Source organism: Heterodontus francisci, chromosome 1 (genome assembly GCF_036365525.1).
Source record: "Heterodontus francisci isolate sHetFra1 chromosome 1, sHetFra1.hap1, whole genome shotgun sequence".
In the NCBI taxonomy this organism is placed as follows: Eukaryota; Metazoa; Chordata; class Chondrichthyes; order Heterodontiformes; family Heterodontidae; genus Heterodontus; species Heterodontus francisci.
The window spans coordinates 69,807,374-69,827,778 of NC_090371.1; positions in this window are offsets into that span (position 1 = coordinate 69,807,374).

Below are 20,405 nucleotides of genomic sequence, written 5' to 3' on the forward strand. Positions count from 1 at the left end.
GCACAAGATGCCTGATCAGGAGGGCACACCCCAAGTCTTCAGATGAAAGCAGGCGGCTTTTCTCAGGCCTGGGACACCCGCTTGCCAAGGGTAAAATCCCCGTGGAGGCGGACAGAGGCCCTTAAGTGGGTGTTGAGTGGCCACTTAAGGGCCTTGATTGGTCTGGGGTGGGGGGGCCGTTTTTCGCCACCGCCGCCCTGCGTAAAGTGGCAGCGGAGGCGGGAACAGGTCGGGAAGGGCCCCCCAAGCCTCCAGTTCCATTTTACGTGCTCCCCCCACTGCCCTGCCAACTTCCCGCTCTTTGGGGAGGTGTAAATTTCAGCCCAGTGTGTTTCCTTCCCTAAAGAGCACTCGGCAACCAGATAGGTTTTTCATAACAATCCGATAGTTTTATAGTGACCATTGTTGACACTAACCTTTTATTCCAAATTTATTTATGTAATTGAATTTAAACTCCCCAGGTGCTATGGTGGCCAGTCTCCAAATCATTTGTCCAGGCCTCTGGATTACTAGTCCAGTAACATAACCACGATGCTACTGTACCCCCTCCCACTCTGTCATTGGTGCAAAAGACTGCAGCAAACCCTGCCAACCACTGTTATAAATCTATTGTTTTTAACTGACTTATTTTCTCCACCCATTTCTTAATTTGTTTTATGATCTGCTCAGAATATTGATAGGTATTTTTGTTTCACAAAATAATTGATTATTGCACTTCTAAAGCAATGAAATTAGAGCTATTTTGAGAGAACTTTACACTTACCAGTTTTTTTTTCCCTGAAACTTTTGGTACATTTTATTCCAGTAACTAACAGATGCTTTAACTTATATTTCATATAAACCTAGCCCTAGCTATTTCTTAACATTAGTTCAAGCATTTTCTGAAGATGCTAAATGTGTGATGATACGAAGAAGGTCCTTTTGGCAGTTAAATACATTGCCAGAAAAATCCTGTCCTCAGGATAATAAAAGTGATTCTATTCCAGGTCTAGTATTGGCGATTAACCAATCACCTGCTTTGAAAACACCATCATTTCAAAATGAATTGCTTAGCAACTAAGATCATATCAGAAATTTTACTGGCCAGAACAAATTACAAGTAATTGCTTGCATGATAAAGAGTAAGTGCTGCATCGTAGCCGTGTCTTTTTCCCTGAGGGACTGCCATAACCTTACACTATGTGCGGCTTATGTTTTTCTAAGCGAGCGCTAGCTGCCTTGTAAGAATGCATTAACATTCCATTAACACAGATCTAGTCTAATACATGCAAGGCAGGTTGAATAGACTGAAGCTGTTACCTTCCAAATATACTTCAGATCAAATAGGGAACAAAATTGTGGATTTCCTTTCATTTATATGCTACTCTCCCAATTGTACTTTCCTTCCTCACCCCACCTGACCTCAAATTATAAATTTCAGTTTCTTTGTGAAGTAGCAGCTGCATCTTATTTAATGGGTAAAGTTACATATATACCTAACTTTATTTAACGTGGCCTTATTAAATAAAATGATTGTAAGTTGAAAACAAATCAGATATGCTTGTTTATTTTATGTTATAAGTAGATGTTTCCTGCTCTGCCTATGATTAGTGAAATGCACTTTCACTCCTAAGGCAAGGACTACTAACATAAGTAAGCTTATTATGTATAAAAAACACAGAAAATGCTGGAAATACTCAACAGGTCAGGCAGTATCTGTGGAGCAAAAAGCAGAGTTAATGGGCTGGATTTTACCCGCATTTTACGACCCCCCGGCTTTAATTGTCCCGAAGCGGAACTTCCACCTGCTTGAGGGAGAAGGGCCTGCCTCAGTGAGCTGCCAGCCAATCAGCGGACCGGCAGCTCATAGTCCCAGGAGAGCCACCAGGAGCAGTGACCATTGCTGGGACTGCTGCCCAGCCAACCAGATGGATCCATGAGTGAAGGTAAGTTGGGCAAGCCTAACCAGAGAGATCGGTCCTTCCCTGGTGAGGCTGGAGTGGTCGTTTGGGGGGAGGGGAGCGTCCTGGGTCCCGGGGGTGGATTGGGAAGTGGGGGCGGCCCTCAATTGGGCACCTTGTGCCCGACTGCCATGGGCTCCCCCCCCCCCCCTTCCCTGGGGTGCAGAAATGCCAGCAGCTATCGCTGGGTGGCCTTTCACGTCCCCAGCATGCCCGCTTGCCATGGGTAAAATACCCATGGAGGTGGGCGAGGGCCCTTAAGTGGCCGTTAAGTGGCCACTTAAGGGCCTTGATCGGCTACGGGCAGGCAGGCCATTTCACCCCCCACCCCACCCTGCCCAACCTCCGTAAAGTCGACCAGAGGCGGGGTCAGGGCGGGTAGGTCTCCCGGACCTCCTGCTCAATTTTACACCACCCCCATACCACCATCCAACCCACTGGGGTGGCATAAAATTCAGCCCAACGTTTCAGGTTGTGATCTTCAATTCTGATGATAGGTCACAACCTGATACGTTAACTGTTTTTCTCTCCATAGATGCTGCCTGACCTGCTGTGCATTTCCAGCACTTTCTGTTTTTGTTTCAGATTTTCATCACCCCAATAATTTGCTTTTGTAAGCTTATAATGTATTTATTTCATAAATGAATATGAATTCAATAGCTAAGTACTCTAACATTAACTTGAAGATTAGTTTACAATAGACAACTCTCCAAGATCAATGTTCCACAGTAGACAAACCTAAACATAGAAACATAGAAAATAGGAGCAGGAGTAGGCCATTCGGCCCTTGGAGCCTGCTCCGCCATTCATTATGATCATGGCTGATCATCCAACTCAGTAACCTGTTCCTGCTTTCCTTTCCTGCTGGCCAACATACCATTTACCCTTTTTACCACCTGTTGCACCTGCATGCTTACCTTCAGCGACTGGTGTAGGAGAACCTAGCACCGATCCCTGCAGTATCCCACTAGTCACTGCATGCCATTTGGAAAATGACCTGTTTATTCCTACTCTTTGTTTCTGTCCATCGCAATACATTATCCGCAATCCTGTGCGTTTTAATTTTACACGCTAACCTCATATGTGAGACTTTGTCAAAATCCTTCTGAAAGTCCAAATAAGCCACATCCACCGGCTCCCTCTCATCAACTCTACGAGTTACATCCTCGAAGAATTCTAGTAGATTTGTCAAGCATGATTTCCCTTTCGTAAATCCATGCTGACTCTGTCCGATTCTACCACTGTTCTTCAAGTGCTCTGCTATAAAATCTTTGATAATGGACTCTAGGATTTTCCCCACTACTGACGTCAGGCTGACTGGTCTATAATTCCCTGTTTTCTCTCTACCTCCCTTTTTAAATAGTGGGGTTACATTAGCTACCCTCCAATCTGTAGGAACTGTTCCAGAGTCTATAGAATCCGGAAAGATGACCACCAATGCATCCATTACTTCTAGGGTCACTTCCTTAAGTACTCTCGGATGGAGATGGAGATGATCAGGCCCTGGGGATTTATCAGCCTTCAAATTTAGGGCGGCACAGTGGCGCAGTGGTTAGCACTGCAGCCTCACAGCTCCAGCGACCCGGGTTCAATTCTGGGTCCTGCCTGTGTGGAGTTTGCAAGTTCTCCCTGTGTCTGCGTGGGTTTCCTCCGGGTGCTCCGGTTTCCTCCCACATGCCAAAGACTTGCAGGTTGATAGGTAAATTGGCCATTATAAATTGCCCCTAGTATAGGTAGGTGGTAGGGAAATATAGGGACAGGTGGGGATGTGTTAGGAATATGGAATTAGTGTAGGATTAGTATAAATGGGTGGTTGGTGGTCGGCACAGACTCGGCGGGCCAAAGGGCCTGTTTCAGTGCTGTATTTCTAAACTTCTAAACTAAATCCCATCAATTTCCCCAACACCATTTCTCTACTAATACTGAATGCCTTCAGTTCCTCCCTCTCACTAAACCCTGTGTTCCCCAACATTTCTGGTATGTTATTTGTGTCCTCCTTTGTGAAGACAGAACCAAAGTATGCCTTTAGTTGGTCATCCATTTCTTTGTTCCCCATAATAAATTCCCCTGTTTCTGACTGTAAGGGACCTACATTTGTCTTCACCAATCTTTTTCTCTTCACATATCTATAGAAACTTTTACAGTCAGTTTTTATGTTCCCCGCAAGCTTACTCTCATACTCTATTTTCTCTTACTTAATCAATCCCTTGGTCCTCTGTTGCTGAATTCTAAACTGCTCCCAATCCTCATGTCTGTTGTTTTTTTCTGGCAAATTTGTATGCCTCTTCCTTAGACCTAATGCTATCTCTAATTTCCTTTGTAAGCCACGGTTTGGTTCCTTTCCCGTTTTACTTTTGTGCCAGACAGGATAAACAATTGTTCCAGTTCATCCATGTGCTCTTTGAATGTTTGCCATTGCTTATCCACCGTTAACCCTTTAAGTAACGTTTCCCAATCCATCATAGCCAACTCACGTCTCATACCTTCGTAGTTTACTTTATTAAGATTCAGGAGCCTAGTCTCAGAATCAATTACGTCACTCTCCATCTTGATGAAGAATTCTATCATATTATGGTCGCTCATCCCCAAGGGGTCTCGCACAACTAGATTGTCAATTATTCCTCTCTGATTACACAATACCCAGTCTAGGATGGCCTGTTCTCTCATTGGTTCCTCGATGTATTGGTCCAGAAAACCATTCCATATACACTCCATGAATTCCTCCTCTATGGTATTGTGACTAATTTGATTTGCCCAATCTATATGCAGATTAAAATCACCCATAATTGCAGATGTTCCTTTATCGCATGCATCTCTAATTTCCTGTTTAATGCCATTCCCAACATCACCACTACAGTTTGGGGGTCTATATACAACCCCCACTAATGTTTTTTGGCCCCTTAGTTTTCCCAGCTGTACCCATACAGTTTCCGCATCGTCAGAGCTAATATCCTTCCTCACTATTGCGTTAATTTCCTCTTTAACCAGCAATGCAACTCCACCGCCTTTCACTTTTTGTCTGTCCTTCCTAAATATTGAATACCCCTGGATGTTCATTTCCCATCCCTGGTCACCCTGCAGCCATGTCTCCGTAATCCCGACTATATGATATCCATTTACATCTATTTGCGCGATTAATTCATCCACTTTATTGTGAATGCTCCGTGCGTTAAGGCCCAAAGCCTTAAGGCTTGTCTTTTTAACATTACCTGTCCCCTTCCCACTATTTTTCACTGTGGCCCTGTTTGATTCTGACCCTTGATTTCTCTGCCTATCACTTTTCTTATTCCCATTACTGTCTTTTGTTCTTGTCCTTGATTCCCCCCTCCTCTGACTCCTTGCAAAGGTTCCCATCCCCCTGCCATTTTAGTTTAAAACCTCTCCAACCACTCTAGCAAATACTCCCCCTAGGACATCAGTCCCGGTCCTGCCCAGGTGTAACCCGTGCAGTTTGTACTGGTCCCACCTCCCCCAGAACCGGTCCCAATGTCCCAGGAATCTAACCCACCCATCCCCCACCACCCCCCTCACACCATCTCTTGAGCCACATATTCATCTGACATATCTTGCTATTTTTACTCTGACTAGCACGTGGCACTGGTAGTAACCCTGAGGTCACTACCTTTGAGGTCCTACTTTTCAACTTACTTCCTAACTCCCTATATTCTGCTTTTCGGACCTCATCCCTTTTTCTACCTACCTTGTTTGTACCAATGTGTACCACGACCATTGGCTGTTCACCCTCCCCCTTCAGAATGTCCTGTAACCGCTCTGAGACACCTTGACCCTAGCACTAGGGAGGCAATATACCATCCTGGAATCTCGTTTGCTGCCACATAAACGCCTATCTATTCTCATTACAATTGAATCCCCTATAACTATTGCATTCCCACACTTTTTACTCCTCCCCTGTGCAGCAGAGCCAACCGTGGTGCAACGAATTGGGCTGTTGATGCTTTCCCCTGAGAGGCCATTCCCCCCAACAGTATCCAAAGCGGTATATCTGTTTTGCAGGAGAATAGCCACAGGAGATTTCTGCACTGCCTGCCTAGTCCTCTTGCTCTGCCTGGTGGTCACCCATTCCCTTCCTGCCTGTGGAGTCTGAGCCTGAGGTGTGACCACCTCTCTATACCTGCTATTCATGATACTCTCTGCCTCGCGGATGCTTCACAGTGTCCCCAGCTACTGCTCCAGCTCTGAAACCCGGGCTTCCAGGAGCTGCAGCTGGAGACACTTCCTGCACACATGCTGGTCTCGGCTACCGGAATTGTTCCCGACTTCCCACATAGAGCACGAGGAGCAAACCATGGTTTTGAGCTCTCCTGCCATGACTTAACCCTTTAAATTAAACCTTATGGAAGATGCTTAATATCAAATAATATCAATTGCTGTGGAACTCTTCTTCCCTGGTCCTCTTTAATACAGAACTCCCTAAAAAACACAACTTACTCTATATGAAAATAAACTGTAGGCCTTTCTTAGCTTAGTTACTAAGCCAGTTATTTAGAGCTATTCCCTAACAGCAGTTACTCACCAACCAATCACCAATCACAGCTTTCCTGTGATGTCACTGTTGACTTTTTTTTTTCAAACTCCGACACTTCTATTAAAAAAAATTTTTCTTGAGGATTCATGTGTTAGAATTGTGGAGATGGAGTCATTGGACAGCGAACGTAATTCCATAGATGTTGGACTTTTTTTTATAAGAGAAGTATTGTTTGAAAACACCTTCACTGGAAATCACATGCCTTAAGCTCAATAAAAAACTGAACCTTGGTGACCTGCAGGAGATATTTACAGAGAAGTGCCATGTCACAATTTATGAGGGTCAGGAGGTTCTGACCTGCTGTTTCGTTTTGCTTCTGAGATATTGGGCTGAATTTTATGAGGCCTCTGGCGTTGGGGGTCATGGCGGGATGGACCTGCCACATTTTACCGCTGGTGGCAAGGCCTCAGTGCGGCAGCGGGGCCTTCATTTACATATTAAAATCAATGGAAATAAATTTAAATCAACTTACCTTGACCCAGCGGCCGTCCCATGCCGATCTTATGGCCGCCGGCCGAACTCTCGCGCCTTCGGAACTCCGTTCAGAGTTCCAAGGCGTGACACTGGTGGGGAGGGGGTGGAATTAAAATTTCAGGGTGGGGGGGGGAGTGGAGAGGGGAGAACTATTGTAATTGGTTGTAAGGATGGAAGGCAGGGGTTGAGGGTCAAAGGTGCTGAAGGATGTGGGTGAAAGGTTGGTATACTAAAAAGTTGTTTTCAGGGGGGATAGGTCATTTTATTTAGGGTGAACTCAGGAGGAGGGGGATTCAAAGTTTAGATAAAATTTTATGTTCAATTTTTGGCCAACAGAACCTTTAAAAATTTAAATTAAACTGCAGGGCGTGTGGGTTTCTGCTGGGTGCTCCGGTTTCCTCCCATAGTCAAAGACTTGCAGGTTGATGGATAAATTGGTCATTGTAAATTGTCCTTAGTGTAGGTAGGTGGGAAGAGAATTGTGGGGATGTGGTAGGAAATATGGTATTAATGTAGGATTAGTATAAATGGGTGGTTAATGGTCAGCACAGACTCAGTGGGCTGAAGGGCCTGTTTCAGTGCTGTATCTCTCTATGACTCTAAGGTTAATGACCCCACCACACATATGCATGCTCTAAACTATACATTATGTTGTTTATTATCCCTTTTCTGGACAGATAGATTATATCTACTGCTACACAACTGGTGCTCCAGAATTCCATTAATGCTTAAGAGGGATGATGTCATTAATCATTGTCAATGGCACAGTATGCTGCAATGCTGATGATTCAACTCTGGGACATGAGGTGCAAATTTTCCCCAAGGTGAGCAGTGTCGGTGTTATTTCTGGTTTGGCAAAACTTTAAATTCAACCCTGCCAACAAGGGGAAAATTAATTCAGATAATGAAATGTTTGACAAGGGGATTTTACACATTGAGAAGGACATAATTTCCAGCTGCTACCAGAAGAGTAATGGTTATTCCATTGATAGGATTAATTGTTGATTTTTAAGATGCCATTTGATTTTTATTTCAAAAATAAAACTTGCAGCATGCATGGCTGATTTTGTGTGCCACTGTGGGATAGCCAACCCATAGTCATGGCTGAATTAACAGTAGGTAAGTTTAGTGAAAAAGTAGATGGGACTAAAGAGGCAAAGTACACCAGTAGAAATCAGCATTTCTGCCATTCTTTACGCTACTCTGAGTCTTCCTCCCTGGTAAAACACAATAACTAAAATGATCCAAGGAAAAGGGATTCAGATTCCGCAGGTTTCCTCCTGACCATCTGCCATAAATTCAACAGAAGATCCATAGAAGCCCCAATGAAATGGCACAAATAATGTTTCGGCAATTTCTCCAGGGTTTCTGCAGATCTTCGTCCAAAACTATGGCAGATGGTCAGGAGAAAACTGACAGAAATTCAACCTAATTTGGTAAAGTCCTGTTAAAAGCCAGTCATAACGCTTGCAGAAATGTGCGAGCAGAATGTTGGTAGAGTTCGGAGTGAAGCACAAGCTGAAATTGAATTCTACGTCAGACTTTGACCTCATTTTACAAAAGAAGGGCAAGAGTTTGAAGAATCAGCATGACTGGTATTTTTTGTTTGAAATAATTTAAATTTAGTGCTGTCAATGATTATATGACAATTATATGGATACCTCATGTTCGTTTTATAAAATCTCATTGAAGAACCAAAATAATTTAGGGACAATAATTTGTTAAGCATGCAATGCAATTCTTATGTGTCTAGTGGCACACTGTGGCTACAGTATGCACAATCTACAGGCTGTACTGCAGCTACCTGCAAAACTTACTTCAATAACAACTTCCAGTCCTGTAACCTCTACCTCTAATTTCATTGTTACTGTATTATACTGCAGCAGTTCAATAAGAAGGCCCACCAGCAGCTTCTCAGCAAACTATGAATGCACAATCAATGCTAGCCTTGATAGCATCACTCACATCCTAAGAACATTTTTTAAAATCTGCTGAGAAACTTACACAATTACATTCTGTTTTCCGGCTCTGGAATGCACACTGTCACTCCACATAGACACAGGTGCAATTTGAAAGTAGACAAGCCTTAAAGAACCTCAAGTATACTTTAGGGCACCACTAGAATTTAACCAACCATAACAATGAAGGTTAGCAACTCATCAGGTAAGCTCCTCACTGCTTATCCAGGTAAGACCACCATTTAGCAAATTGGCTAGCCTGGTTTTCTTTGTGGAATGGTAAAACTGCCAACCTTCATTGGCAGGTCTGCCCCTTTAATCCCATCAATAATCCAGAATGGCATGGTCAAAATTTCCCATCAGAAAGCCATATCATCTGAAAGCCAGATCACAGCCAAATTATTTTAACCAGGCTGAAATGCAACTTTCAGATTTTCTCCCATTTATTGCCGGTTTTAATATACAGCTTGTCATCAGGGTCATTAAATAGCAGTAGCAAACAGGCCCTCTAATATCTGTTTAAAATCCATGGTTTCACGTTATTTCAGTCCATTGTAAAACTGCCCCACAGATTCAGTTCTGGTGCATGCAAAATACAGCATAAAAATTATTTAAAATCGATGATGAGGTAGACTCCAGGGTAAAGGTCAAGAGAGGTCTGCAATGTATCTGATACACAAAGTGTGAGTCTTGGATGGAGTTAGTTAACAAATAAGGTTGGTCACCAATATTCTTATTGTAAAAAAGGAATCTAAAAATTAAAAATAAGCAAAAATGTATCCGGTAAATTGAACAAAATTGTCCTCCCAGCCTGAACCTTTGCCCACTGGACTGCAGACTGAAAATTTGGGCATGTGCATCAGTGGGCTCCGCAGAATTTTCCAACCATTTAAAAATTTTTAGATGGAAAGTTCTGCAGGGCCCCCTGACCTCTGCTCCTGAATGCCCAGCAGGCATATTCATAGAATTATTCCAATAATATTACCTTTGTTGATACATGCAATATGAACCAAGGTAAATGAACACATCATAAATTTAAACTTACAAGTTCTGTTCATTTATTCCCATAGAAAACTATGTTTCACTTAAAATAATGGCTTTAAGTCTCTACTAGATTGCACTGGTTTTCTTGGCGCATTTCGACCAAAGTCAACGTAACCGCTGCAAAAGATTGCAGAATTTTAAGCACAACTTACGTTCAGTGCAACTCGGGTTTCCATGAACTTTTGCCCTAGTTTTCAAAACATGGTGCTGGAAGCTAGCCCTATTAACAAAACTGTCTCCAGGGTGAATTAATTACCACTGGACGTTTCTGCTAAGGTTGCATTTGCTGACAACGCTACCGCTAGTTGGCGCGGCAGTGGCACATGCGCAAATGCAGCATGTGCCACTAAAACGTCACAGTCTGCGACTTTAAGTAACTGCCAGGACTAAAGATGACGCTGCTCAAATAATCACACGGAGGCAACCTAACAAACACATGGTAGCACACTATGGCGGAGTGAGACAGCGGGCCGGGGCGAGAGGAGCGGAGTGGCTGGTGAGTGGGAGAGCAAACGGGCCGGGGATGGGGAGGAGCGCGCCGCGGCGCAGCCTGATGATGTCAGTGGCGGCCAGCGTTGTCAGTAATCACTTTGTTTTGCGAATTGTGCTCATTTCTGGGCCTTTGAGGAGACTCTAAAAATTAAGCTGGTTCTTTTGGGCACACTGACACTAAAAGGTACATTTTGCATATGATTGTTATTCTAGTTTACTAAGACGCTGACTAATATACCCCAATATAACTGAAAAATTGATTTACATATTTTTGAAAAGTGCATTTCAATAATTTAATATCACGTTACTGGAAGGTGGTGGATGAACACGTCGATTAAAAATGCTTATTTTTTTTTGTGACAAACGTAATTTTAGCTGTTTTAAGCAAAGTTCTCCGTTTTTCCACTTTTAAATATACGAAGGAAAGTTTTTTATTAAACAAAATTTTAAAAAGGATTGTTTTAAAATGCTGCCCAGCTGCACTGGCTCAAGGCAGATTTTGTATTTGTTGATGTGAAAATGAGTTTGAGCGGCAATTTCACCAAAAATGGAAGAAAGACTTGCATTTATGTAACACTTTTCACAACCACCAGACATCTCAAAGCACTTTCGAGGCAATGAAGTACTTTTGAAGTGTAGTCACTGTAGCACTGCAGGAAACACAGCAGCCAGTATGCACACAGCAAACTCCCACAAACAGCAATGTCATAATGACCAGATAATCTGTTGTTTGTGATGTTAATTGAGGGATAAATATTGGCAAGGGCACCAGGGATAACTCCCCTGCTCTTCTTCGAAACAGTGCCATGGGATCCTTTACATCCACCCGAGCAAGCACATGGGGTCTCAGTTTAATGTCTCATCCAAAGGACAGCACCTCCAACAGTGCAGCACTCCCTCAATATTTCATTAGAGTGTCAGCCTTGATTTTAGTGCTCAAGCCCTGGAGTGGGACTTGAATCCAGAACATTGGGCTGAATTTTACATCCCTGTGATGTCGGGGGTCGTGGTGGGGGGCGGAGGGAGCAGGAAATGCGTCTATCAGAGGTCAGCCATGGGCCTTGATGCTGGGAAGGCCCGCTCCAATATTGCCAGCAGTGGCGAGGCCTCGTGGCAGACCCCAGCCGCTCAGCGACAGGAGTCAAATTTAAATATTTAAATATATTTAAATTAACAAATATATTACCTTCTCACTCACGCCGTCCATGCCGGTGCGATATTGGTGCTGGTGGCTGGCACTCCCCTGCCTTCAGAACCCCAGACGGGGATCCGAGGCAGAACACTGGTGGGGAGCGGGGTGCAGGTAAGTTTTTCAATGCGGAAGGTTGGGGGGAGCAATGCCAGAGTCATTTAATTGTTGTAGGGGATGGTGGGAAAGGGTAAATTGTAAAGTTTATGAACTTTGGGGGGAAGGTCAGGTGCACAAGGTAAGTGTATTTGGCAGGAGGAGAGGGCAGGTAATTAATTTGATGGTTATTGGAGGGGTGGGAGAGGGTCAAGATCAGCTTATTTAATTTTTTAAGATCAATGTAGCTTTAAATGTTTAGATTGCAATGTAGGACTCGAAGCCCTTTAAAAATGGCGATAGCGCCTGCGCAATGGTGGCTGACGCCATTGCTGAGGTCGGACAGCCTGCCCCCTCCACATCATCGGGGTGGGCAGTCCGTCACAGCCATTTAAATGAGCTGCTGCGCTGAATATGGCAGCAGTTCCGCGATGTGTGGTCTGCACGCGAGGACAGCCATTGTTTACGGCCGCCGCCAATTTCGGCAGCAGCTATGTAGAATGCAGCCCATTGTGACTCAGGCCAGAGGGCTACCCAGTGAGCCATTGTACTAATTCAAATCTTTAAAAGACAGTTGATGCCCTCATTATCTAATCAAACTACAACTAATATGGTGGGTATGTTGAGTTTAATCAGAGTTGAAGATGGAATATAACACACTAGTTATAAAGCAAAAACATATGACCGTGACTAGTAACGAGTACCGGTCTAGATCGGGCAGGACAGCTGTCATGCGTGAACAACTCTCTGTTTCCTCTTCTTTTTCTTTTCTTTTTGGTGCCTCACGTATTCATGAATTCTCAAACTAACCAAGAGTGTTAGCATGGATATATAGCCTTAGAAATTTCTCTCCACTGTCTACTGCACTGAATCTCTTACTTTAAACCTTTTACAGGGGTGAACTTGGATGCATTATTGACAAGGCCTTTTCGCCTACAGAAATTTACTTTATTACAAAATACCCGATAAAACATTAAGCTCTTTGTCTAGACCTTGGGTTTGAAAGCCTGCCTTTAATGTCATTTATCTGCCATGAACTTCTTGAGACTTCGCATGTACCTCCTGTCCTTGGGGAATAAATAAATGGCTGACCAACTAAATGCATACTTTGGTTCTGTCTTCACAAAGGAGGACACAAATATCATACCAGAAATGTTGGCGAACACAGGGTTTAGTGAGAGAGAAGAACTGAAAGAAATCAGTATTAGTAGAGAAATGGTGTTGGGGAAATTGATGGGGTTGAAGGCCTGATGGTATGCATCCCAGAGTACTTAAGGAAGTGGCCCTAGAAATAATGGATGCATTGGTGGTCATGTTCCAAGATTCTATAGACTCTGGAACAGTTCCTACAGATTGGAGGGTAGCTAATCAGGTAGCAGGACCGTATCTCCAACACAGAAGTCCTCGAGGCGGCCAACATCCCCAGCATATACACCCTACTAAGCCAGCAGCGCCTGAGATGGTTTGGCCATGTGAACCGCTTGGAAGATGGCAGGATCCCCAAGGACACATTGTACAGTGAGCTCGTCACTGGTAACAGACCCACCGGCCGTTCATGGCTCCGCTTTAAAGACATCTGCAAACGCGACATGAAGTCCTGTGACGTTGATCACAAGTCGTGGGAGTCAGTTGCCAGCGATCGCCAGAGCTGGTGGGCAACCATAAAGGCGGGGCTAAAGTGTGGCGAGTCGAAGAGACTTAGCAGTTGGCAGGAAAAAAGACAGAAGCGCAAGGTGAGAGCCAACTGTGTAAAAGCCCTGACAATCAATTTTATCTGCAGCACCTGTGGAAGAGTCTGTCACTCGAGAATTGGCCTTTATAACCACTCCAGGCGCTGCTCCACAAACCACTGACCACCTCCAAGCGCTTACCCATTGTCTCTCGAGACAAGGAGGCCAAAGAAGAAAGAAATGTAACCCCATTATTTAAAAAGGGAGGTGGAAAGAAAACAGGGAATTATAGACCAGTCAGCCAGATGTCGGTAGTGTGGAAAATTCTAGAGTCCATTATCAAAGATTTTATAGCAGAGCACTTAGAGAACAGGGTATAGTACAGGAAGACAGATTAATATCTGAATGGCTATAAACTGAGAGAGGGGAATATGCAACGAGACCTGGGTGTTCTCGTACACCAGTCACTGAAGGTAAGCATGCAGGTCCAACAGGCGGTAAAAACGGCAAATGGTATGTTGGCCTTCATAGCGAGAGGATTGGAGTTCAGGAGCAGGGATGTCTCACAGCAATTATACAGGGCCTTGGTGAGGCCACACCTAAATATTGTGTGCAGTTTTGGTCTCTTTATCTGAGGAAGGATGTTCTTGCTGTAGAAGGAGTGCAAGAAAGGTTTACCAGACTGATTGCTGGGATGGCAGGACTGGCGTACGAGGAGAGATTGAGTCGGTTAAGATCATATTCGCTGGAGTTCAGAAGAGTGAGGGGGATGTCATAGAAACCTATAAAATTCTAACAGGACTTGACGGGGTAGACACAGGAAGGATGTTCCGGAAGATGGGGGAGTCGAGAACCAGGGGTCATAGTCTAAGGATATGGGGTAAACCTTTCAGTACTGAGATGAGGAGAAATTTCTTCACCCAGAGAGTGGTGAGCCTGTGGAATTTGCTCCCACAGAAAGCAGTTGAGGCCAAAACATTGTATGTTTTCAAGAAGGAGTTAGATATAGCTCTTGGGTCTAAAGGGATCAAAGGGTAGGGGGCGAAAGCTGGAACAGGCAACTGAGTTGGATGATCAGCCATGATCATAATGAATGGCGGAACAGGCTCGAACGGCCGAATGGCCTACTCCTGCTGCTATTTTTTATGTTTCTATGTTTCTATGTTTGATCAATCAGTCCTGGGCCTTACATGATGCTTTGCCTTATCTCATCTCAAGCTCTTCTCCTTGATCAGCTTCATCCTCCCAGAAACATTCCATCTCTGGCACTCAAAGTTAATTTGCAGAAGTTTCATTATTTGTATCTGTCCCACTATCATTTATGTAAAGACTCAACACAATTTTGTAGTATGATTATTTAAATATTTAAGTTTCGCTCCCACTAGGCCTTGCCTGACCATGGCCCCATTTCAGGCGAGGTACAGCTGTTAACAGCTAAAAATATTGATTTCTCGACAAACAAAACCTTAAGCAGTTTCCAGGAAAACAAAAGTTACAGCACTAACCTATTCCTTTAGCTATTTCTGGCTGATACACATAAAGGCATACTCCTAATTTCTAACACCATGGCTGACACAAAAAAAAGGAAACTATACCCCAAATGAGGTTAGTATTTATTGATGTTGTTCCCTATGACAATAAAGATGTAACCTGAGGAGGGAATCACTGACATTGTATCAAAATTATTCATTCTGGTTAAGTTGAACCCTGGCTATACGTCGTCCAAAGTCCAGGCCAGAACTTGTACTGAGAAGATAAAGATCATTCACAGCTTTTAAATATATTTTGCTTGATGTGAACTAAAATGTTAAGTAACTAGTACCGAGTAGCAGTATTTGTGTAAATGTTCAATAGTGTGAGCATTAGATATTGGTCTGCAATTTGTGTAAACATTCTAATGAGAGACCATGCATTTTCGTCCATTACTTCATTTAATTACTGCTACCTTTTCTCCAGTAATTTCCATTCCTGTGGTCAGAGCATGCTTTGCTCACTTAATGAAGAGACCCGTTTCCATGGCATTTTCCTGCTAATAATTGCAGTTCTTGCTTAAAAGGGAATGGAGTCAAAAGGAAGCACATTTTATTCAAAGTATGCAGGCCATGGATCCTGGTTTAAGTACTAAACCTATCAAAGTGCACAGGATCAGGCTGAAGTTATCTAAATTAAATATGGCAAGTTGGGCACCTACATTACTAACATACGAGCATACGAATTAGGAGCAGGAGTAGGCCACTTGGCCCGCTTACCCCCCATATCCTTTGATCCATTTAAACCCAAGAGCTATATCTAACTCCTTCTTGAAAACATATGATATTTTGGCCTCAACTGCTTTCTGTGGTAGCGAATTCCATAGGTTCACCACTCTCTGGGTGAAGAAATTTCTCCTCATCTCAGTCCTGAATGGTTTACCCCATATCCTTAGACTATGACCCCTGGTTCTGGACTCCCCCACCATCGGGAACATTCTTCCTGAATCTACCCTGTCAAGTCCTGTTAGAATTTTATAGGTTTCTATAAGATTCCCCACTCTTCTGAACTCCAGCGAATATAATCCGAACCGACTCAATCTCTCCTCATCCGTCAGTCCCACCATCCCAGCAATCAGTCTGGTAAACATTTGTTGCACTCCCTCTATAGCAAGAACATCCTTCCTCAGATAAGGAGACCAAAACTGCTCACAATATTCCAGTTGTAGCCTCACAAAGGCCCTGCATAACTGCAGGAAGACATCCTGCTGCTGTACTTGAATCCTCTCGCCATGAAGGCCAACATACCATTTGCTGTTTTTACCGCCTGTTGGACCTGCATGCTTACCTTCAGCAACTGGTGTACAAGAACACCCAGGTCTCGTTGCTTATTCCCCTCTCTTAGTTTATAGCCATTCAGATAATAATCTGTCTTCCTGTTTTTGCTACCAAAGTGGATAACCACATTTATCTACATTATACTGCAGTTGCCATGCATTAGCCCACTCACTCAACTTGTCCAAATCACCCTGAAACCTCTCTGCATCCTCCTCACAACTCACCCTCCCACGCAGTTTTGTGTCATCTGTACACAGTACTCCAGATGTGGTCTCACCAATGCCCTGTATAGCTGAAGCATAACCTCCCTACTTTTGTATTCAATTCCCCTTGCGATAAACAATAACATTCTATTAGCTTTCCTAATTACTTGCTGTACCTACATACTAACCTTTTGCAATTCATGCACTAGGACACCCAGATCCCTCTGCATCTCTCACTATTCAGATAAGTTGCTTCATTTTTATTCTTCCTGACAAAGTGGACAATTTCACACTTTCCCACATTATATTCCATTTGCCAGGTCTTTGCCCATTCACTCAACCTATCTATATCCCTTTGTAGCCCCCTTATGTCCTCTTCACAAGTTACTTTCCTACCTATCTTTGTGTTATCGGCAAATTTAGCAACCATACCTTTGGTCCCTTCATCTAAGTCATTTATATCAATTGTAAAAAGTTGAGGCCCCAGCACAGATCCCCGTGGCACACCACTCGTTACATCTTGCCAACCAGAAAATGACCCATTTATGTCTACTCTCTGTTTCCTGTTAGCTAGCCAATCTTCTATCCATGCCGATATGTTACCCCCTACACCATGAGCTTTTATTTTCTGCAATAACCTTTGATGTGGCATCTTATCAAATGCCTTCTGGAAATCTAAGTACAATACATTCACCAGTTCCCCTTTATCCACAGCACATGTAACTCACTCAAAGAACTCCAATAAATTGGTTTAACATGATTTCCCTTTCACAAAACCATGTAGACTCTGCCTTATTATCTTGAGTTTTTTCTAAATGCCCTGCTATACTGTCTTTAATAATAGCTTCTAACATTTTCCCTAAGACAGATGTTAAACTAACTGGCCTGTAGTTTCCTGCTTTCTGTCTCCCTCCCTTTTTGAATAAAGGAGTTATATTCACTATTTTCCAATCTAATGGAACCTTCCCCAAATCCAGGGAATTTTGGAAAATTAAAACTGACACATCAACTATCTCACTAGCTACTTCTTTTAAGGCCCTAGAATGAAGTCCATCAGGACCCGGGGACTTGTCAACCCGCAACTCCATCAATTTGTTCAGTACCACTTCTTTGGTGATTGTAATTTTCTTGAGTTCCTCACCCCTTCCATTTCCTGACTTACAGCTAATACTGGGATGTTACTTTGTATCCTCAAATATCTGTCCAATTCATCTCCTTTTAATCCATTATTAATTCACCAGACTCACTTTCTATTGGACCAACACTCACTTTGTTAACTCTTTTCTTTTTTAAATATCTATAGAAACTCTTACTATCTGCCTTCATATTTCTCGCTAGCTTTCTGTCGTACTCTAATTTTACCTTCCTTATCAATCTTTTGGTCATTTTTTGCTGTTGTTTGTATTCTGTCCAATCTTCTGTCCTGCCTCTCATCTTTGCGCATTGTAGGCTTTTTCTTTAAGCTTGATACTATCTTTAACTGTTTTAGTTAACCACAGATAGCGGGTTCCACCCTTGGAATTTTTCTTCCTCATTTAAATGTATCTATTCTGTGTATTCTGAAATATCCCCTTAAATGTCTACCACTGCATCTCTATTGACCTATCCCTTAACCTGATATGCCAGTTCACTTCAGCTAATACTGCTTTCATGCCCTCATAATTGCTCTTATTTAAGTTTAAAATACTAGACTTGGACCCACTCTTTTCTCCCTCAAACTGAATGTAAAATTCAATCATATATTATGATCGCTGCTACCTAGGGGTGCCTTAACTATGAAGTCATTAATTAATCCTATCTCATTGCACAATACCAGGTCTCCTATAGCCTGCTCTCTGGTTCTCTGGTTGGCTCCAAATTTTATTTTTCCAAGAAATCATCCCAAAAACATTCTATGTAGTCTTCATCTAAGCTACCTCCACCCATCTGCTTTTTCCAGTTTATATGTAGGTTCAAATCCCCCATAATTATCGCTGTACCTTTCTGACATGCTGCCATTATTTCTTCCTTTATACCCCAGTCTGGTTAATGTTAGGTGGCCTGTACACCACTCCCACAAGTGACTTCTTGCCTTTATGATTTCTCATCTCTATCCAAACTGCTTCTGCATCCTGGTTTCCTGAACTTAGGTCATCCCTCTCTATTGCACTAATACCATCATTAATTAACAGAGCTACCCCACCATCTTTTCCTAGCTTCCTGTCCTTCCTAAATATTATGTACCCTTCAATATGAAGGTCCCAATCTATGTCGTCCCTGTAATGACTATCAGATCGTACATATTTACTTCTATTTGCGCTCTCATTTCATCTGTTTTGTTTTGAATGCTACATGCATTCAGATACAGAGCATTTAGTTTTGTCCTTTTATTATTTTTGTAACCACTAGCCTTATCTGTTGATTTACTCTTAGATTTGTACGCTCTGTTCCTTCCCGTCACAGTCTGTTTATCATTTCCCATATTAATATCTTTTTCTCTTGCCTTGTCTCTACTCCTTGATTTACCCTATCTTCCCAAATTTGATCCCTTGCCCCACTATTCAGTTTAAAACCCTCTCTACTTCCCTTGATATGCGGCTTGGTAGAACACTGGCCCCAGCACGGTTCAGGTGTAGATCGTCCCAATGGTACAGCCACCAATTTCCCCAGTACTGGTGCCAGTGTCCACAAACCGGAACGCACTTCTACCACACCAGTCTTTGAGCCACGCATTAATTTTTCTCATCCTACTTGCCCTATGCCAATTTTCATGTGGCTCAGGTAATAATCCAGAGGTTCTGCTTCTTAATTTGGTGCCTAATTCCTCATACTGACTATGCAGAACCTCTTTCCTTGTCTTGCCTATGTTGTTGGTACCTACATGGATCCACCCCCTCCCACTGTAAATTCCTCTCCTGCCCTGAGCAGATGTCCCAAACCCTGGCACCGGGCAGGCAACACAGCCATCTGGACTCTTGTTCTTTGTTGCAGAGAACAGTGTCAATCCCCCTAAATATACGGTCCCCTACTACCACTACATTCCTTTTTTCTCCCTCCACTTGAATGGCTTCCTGTACCATGGTGCCATGGTCAGGTTGCTCATCCACCCTGAAGCCCCCACTCTCATCCAAACAAGCTGAAAGAGCCTCAAACCTGTTCGACAATCGCGAAGGCTGAGGCTCCTGCACTCCTGCCCGCTGGGTCCCCTTACCTGCCTCACCTGCAGCCACACTCTCCTGTCCCTGACCATTGACCAACTCAGAAGACCCTGTCCTAAGGGGTGTGACCGCCTCCTGGTACAAAATGTCTAGGTAACCTTCCCCTCTCTGATGTGTCGCTGAGGTCAATGATTCTGAGCTGAAGCTCTTCGAGCCCCAAACACTTACTGCAGGCACGTTTGCCTTGGATCACACTGGCATATCTTGAACCTCTCAGAGGATAAAGCTACATGGTGCCAGAGCCTCGGGAGTTGGGCATCTGGGAGTTCCCTGGAAAACTCCTCAGAGTGAACCATCAGCCCCCTTTATAAGAGGGCACAAAGATTATGCCCAGGCTTTTCAGATCTTTGGGGGGTCCTGGCCATGACAGATGTAGATCCCCAGATGAGCCTGCAATAAATAATCAGTGAGCCGAAACACCTCCTTTCACTTGCTTAATAAACAATAGGGTGAAAAGTTATCAGGGGTAGTCAGGAATGTGGAGTTGAGGTCACAATCAGATCAGCCAGGAACTTGTTGAATGACGGAGTGGGCTCGAGGGGCCATGTGGCCTACTGCTGCTCCTAAATCATATGTTCGTATGTCTAGTATACTAGCCCACTACTCTGAGACCAGACCAGGTATAAGAAATCTCCAGGCCTGGGATTTCCTTTCTCAGCTACTTCCCTCTTACACCAATATACTTGTTCAGGATGGAAGACTTGGAGAGCATTTTGAATCAATATGTCCCACAGACTTTTCTTCCTCGCCAAACAATTTCATTTCTTAAATAAGAAGGATTTCATAATG